This window comes from Sminthopsis crassicaudata, chromosome 2 (genome assembly GCF_048593235.1).
Source record: "Sminthopsis crassicaudata isolate SCR6 chromosome 2, ASM4859323v1, whole genome shotgun sequence".
Lineage (NCBI taxonomy): Eukaryota > Metazoa > Chordata > Mammalia > Dasyuromorphia > Dasyuridae > Sminthopsis > Sminthopsis crassicaudata.
The window spans coordinates 232769442-232774719 of record NC_133618.1 but is presented as its reverse complement, the minus strand read 5'-3'; the positions used below and the strand labels follow the sequence as shown (position 1 = coordinate 232774719).

General features: G+C 38.7%; 1 long non-coding RNA gene across 1 annotated transcript in view; it reads right to left on the bottom strand.

Annotated features, from left to right (window-relative positions):
• Nucleotides 1-368: 368 nt before the first annotated feature.
• The window catches only part of LOC141553371 (uncharacterized), a 7738-nt gene continuing 2828 nt past the window's right edge, over nt 369-5278 (bottom strand). Inside the window, exon 3 of the long non-coding RNA XR_012485428.1 lies at nt 369-2676. This is a non-coding gene — a long non-coding RNA (uncharacterized LOC141553371). The remainder of the gene's footprint in view (nt 2677-5278) is intronic.

The window sequence follows — 5278 nt, the reverse complement described above, 5'->3', positions numbered from 1 at the left end:
AAGTATGCATGAAAATAGCTATATCATAAATAGAAAATTAATAAATTATAAAATGTGATTTTTTTTGTATATAAATTCTTAGAATGTTAGATCTGGAAAAGACCTTAGAACAGAGTATGTTAAATTAGAAGAGATCTTAGAACATAGAATGTCAGAGCCAAAAGAGGTCTTAGAACAGAGAACAGAGTACATTAATACATAAAGGAAAGAAGCAAGGAAGGAAGGAAGGAAGGAAGGAAGGAAGGAAGGAAGGAAGGAAGGAAGGAAGGAAGGAAGGAAGGAAGGAAGGAAGGAAGGAAGGAAGAGAGGGAGGGAGGGAAGAGGGAAGGAAATAAACATTTATTAAGCACCTACTATGAACCACAGTCTGATGAGAACTTTGCAAATGTTATTTCATTTGAGCCTTACAACAACCCTGGGAGATAGGCACTGTGATTATTCCCATTTTACAGGTAGGCAGAAGTTAAGTCAGTCACATAGGTAGTAAATATCTGAAACCAGATTTGAACTTGAGTCTTAAATTCTAACTTGTTGATGCTACATGTTATAGGGACAAGTACCCTGGATCTGGCTCATAACCTGACTCTGTTGCTTAATATTTGTGTGAGAGTTTGAAGATACAAGCTGGTCTCTTCCTCTGTAAAAAGAAAAATTGAGGTTGGATGATGGCTTGAAATCCCTTGAAGCCTTCCTTCATTTTACAAAAGAGGAAGCTCAGCCCCAGGAAAGCTGACACTAGTCCAGATGCCCCTTGGATCTCTCCATGATGCTATTCTAGCTCTCTTAAAATGGACCTTTACAGTCTTCAGAGCTCCTGATTTCTCACCCCATCATAGCTAGGATAGATGTGAGCTCTCTCCGCCCCCCACTCCCCATCCTAACTTGCCCTCACACATACTCACAGGGATAGTTCCTTAATAAACTGAGCATGTGCCTGTAATGGGGCATGACTTTTACTTTAATTGAAAAATGCACATCATGGCAAGAGTGAATATGTTTAGGGCTCCCCACCACCATTGCCTTTCCCCCCACCTCACTGACCATTAACCTTTAAAAAGTTTCTTTATGACAAATTTGTAAATTTTCCTTCTCTGGAGAGGAGCTCTGATGAAGCCCGTGAAGAGGCTGGCTGTGAGCTGCAGAGGATGTGTGAAACCGTGAGACAGATGCCTCTGAGAAACATCCCATCTACTGCCTGAGGAAAGGGTGCAGGCAACAATGAGCCCAGGCTGGGGCAACTATTCAAGTCCTATGGCTGACTTCCTTCAAGAACAGTCTAAGGCAGAGTAGAATAATGGAAAGGAATATAAACAAGGCAGAAGGTCAAAGAGCCTGGGTTCAGTGCTTAGCTCTCTTGCCCTCTGCGTCCACAACCTTTTTTTCCTTTTGGGCTTTTGTTTCTCAGCTATTCCGTGAAGGGACTGAAGGATATGACTTCTGAGTTCCCTTACAAAGGATCTGGGGAAGGAATAGGGCTCTGGAAAGCTCAATTAAATTCTTCCATGGCAAAAATAAAATACTCCATAAAGGACTGGGATGTTAAACATCCAATTCAGTTGAAGTCATCATGTTTTTCTCTTTTTAATAGTACTTCATTTTTTCCCAATTACATGTCAAGTCAATTTTTAGCATTCATTTTATGAGATTTTTAATTCCAAAATTTTCTCTCCACTCCTTTTCCATCTTCTTAAAATGGCAGGCAGTTTGATATATGTTATACATATGCTATCATGTAAAAATATTTCCATATTAGTCACAGTTGTGAAATAAAAAACAAATCAAAAGGATAAAAACCACAAAAAAGAGTGAAGTGAAAAAAGTATGCTTCAATCTGCATCCAAAGTCCATCAATGCTTTCTTGGGATGTGGGTTTCTTTCATAAATCCTTTGTACTGGTCTTGGATCACTACGTTGCTGAGAAAAACTGTCATTCCTAGTTGATTATCATACAATGTTGCTGATATTGGGTATAATCTTTTCCTGGTTCTGCTCATTTCATTTTGAATCAATTCATACAAGTCTTCCCAGGATTCTACATATTCATCATTTCTTCAGGCACAATAGTATTCCATGACATCCATATGCCACGGTTCAACATGCAATTAGGACAGGTGAGTTAGCTCACATTTCTCACAACATCCCCGTGAGGGAGGTACAATACAAATGGTTATCTTTACTTTATAGATGATGAAACTGCCTCAGGAGATCATAAGACCCTTGTCTGGGAAATGTGGTTTACAATGTCATGAGTAGCATTAGAAGCTACTCCCTCCCTCCCGCAGCTAACATTCTATCCACTGAGCATACTGGTGAAATGATTTGCCCGTAGTCACACAGCTGGTGGGGATTTTAATTCAGGTCCTCTAATTTAATGTTCAATTCTCTTTCCCTTACCATGCTGCTTTAACGGCTTCTTTTTCTTCATGTAGACCTTTGATTTCTGCCATGTAGGGAACTCTGTGTCTACAAATTTTCTTCACCCCTGCATATGTGCAATTCTTACATAATAAAAGTTATCTGTGTCACTGAGAGGTTGTGATATGTCATGAGTCGCACAATTTATATAAAGGCAGAATCTGAATTCAGCTCTTTCCGACTGCTGAATCAGCTTACTTTTCTTGCTTCTCTTTTGTTTCAATCATCAATAATAGAATGTCATTGTCTTGGTAGACTTAGCTAGAAAACAAGGAAAGAAAATATTTTTTTCTACAGAAACTTTGTCATAACTCCCTCAGGCCTCAGTTTTCCCATCTGTAAAATGAGGGGTTTGGATTAAGCAAGCCATTTTGCAGCTAAGACATTCTAGGATCCTACAAAGTTTGTAGATGGTGCGCTTTTATGCATCATTGATATTTCACCAGTTAGCTGACTACTTTGAAATTCAATCACTATCCTAAGTAATACAAGCCTGACTGCTCAAGTATGTGAAGCCCTTTGCTTGGGAATATATAACCTCAGCCAAAAACTTGCTAAAGCCCTGGCCAACTCATTGATTTCATTTCTGTTGGCTTGACTACTAAGTCTCTCTGTAAAGAGAATTTTCTTAGAATTAGGTAGCAGGAAACTCAGGCCCAGAAAGGCAAAGGGTATCTAGGAAATCTCCCTGCTTGAAAGCCTGTGCTGGGTTTCTTTTTTCCATGGAACGGCCCCAGACAGACCTCCAAAGCCATTTGGATCTCCCTCTCCAGTTTTGAGTGTTGTCCAATAATGATCCCATTGTAGACCCTCCTCATATAACAGCTCATTCAATGAGGCAAGCTGGGCTACCCTAATGAAATGCGAGATGCAGTTTTCTAGAGTGGTTTTCCAAGGTCATCTCTTTGGCTGGTTACCATATTTTAGGTTTGGCTGCAAGCCAGTCAAGCTCACACCTATAACCCCACAGAGAACCTAGCTTCATTAGATTCCCTTTCCCTCACAAAGAAGATAATCACAGAATATTAGAGCTAGAAGGGACCTTAGCTATTAGCTAGTCTAACTCCTTCATTAACTTTTTTTTTTCAGTCTTCTAGTCTGACAGTTAACAGAATTAATACATAGAATGAGGATCAGTCTCTGCAAAGCCATCCTCATAGAGCTCTTGTACGCACAGAATTCAGAGCTAGAAGAGAGTTGAAATATCATCAAATACAAGTCAGTACTTTGCAGAGAAAGAAACTGAAGGCCAGCATAGAAAAGTCATATTATGAATCTAAAAAGGCAATGTAGTAGTATTGGAAAGGGGGTTGAACTCAAAGTCAGGAGATGCCAGAATTCAAATCCTGCCTTCAATGTATGTTTAGGCAAGTTATTTAATAATTCTGAGCTTCAGTTTTTCTTATTGCTATATATAAAACAAGATTAATAATACTCACATTTCCTACCTTGCCGAGTTTTTTTTAAGGAACAAATGAGGTAATAAATGTTTGTTGACTGATTGACAGACAGACATAAAATGGTAAATATATACACATACAATGGCAAATAAAGAATCCCCAGAAGTGGTTGCATTATTTGAATTCATATTACATGTTTCTACTGGACTAGAATCAATGGCCATTGAATTTTAATACCTACAACCACCTCAGGAGATATATTATTCACACTAATCAGGATCTACATTTCAAAATTTGTTGTTGTTTTCATTTTATCTAACTGTGTGGCCCCATTTGGGATTTTTTTTGGCAAAGATACTGGAGTTGTTTGCTTTTCCTTCTCTGGTTAATTTTACAGATGAGGAAACTGAGGCAAGCAGAGTTAAGTGACTTGCTCGGGATCACCCAGTTAGTAAATATTTTATTTGAATTCAGGACTTCCTGACTCTAGGCCCAGTTCTCTATTGACTGCACCACCTAGCTGACCTGTACAAATTTTAGTTCTCCATAAAATATACTCTCCTCAAAGGCAGGAACTATTTTCATTGTTGTCTTTGAATCCCTAGTGTGAGGCCCAATGTCTTGCCCTTTAACATGCTAGTTGAATTGAAATGAATTTCCACTGTCTCACTTTTGTGAGGATCAGATGAAATCACACATGTGAAAATAATGTTAACTGTAAAGCCCTGTGCACATGTGAATTATTATCATTATATTACCAGATGCTGATGACCACATTCTGCTGATGCATTGAAAGAACTCCTTTCTGAAAGAGAAGAGAGAAATCTCAGGAGAAATTCTTTCAAATAATACTTTTTGTTAACAAATTAGGAATAGTCTGTAATCAAATCTTAGTACTGAAGAGGATCTTAAGAGGGTCTCAAGTTCCTTCTTCCTGGATTCAAAAAAGACCACATTTAAATCCTCTCAGAAAAAGGGGAATGCATCTTAATTCTGAAGATCTCCTGAGAAAAGTGTTCCACAGCTTCCCTTAGCAGTTCAATGATTCCAATGATGAATGAAATCAATCCGAAAGGACATGATTGTTGTCTTCAAACACGTACAGGGTTGTATAGAAAAAAGATTTAGGCTTGCTCTGCTTAGCCTTGGAGGGCAAAACAGGAACCAATCGGGGGAAGCTGCAGGAAAGCAGACTATGGTTCCATATGAAGAAATATTGAATCATTTAAAATGATCTAACAGTGAAATGGATTGTTTGGGGGAAGAATGAGCTTCATATGGATGATAGGAGACCTTTGTTGAAGAGTCTGGATGGCCTCTTACAAGTTACCTTGTATTGGAGATTCATACTTCAGGTGCAGGACAGTGGACAGAGCACCAGGTTTTAGATATTTAGTAGCTTATGACCTTAGACAAGTCACTGTTTGTGTCAATTCCTCATCTGTAAAATGAGCTGGAAAAGG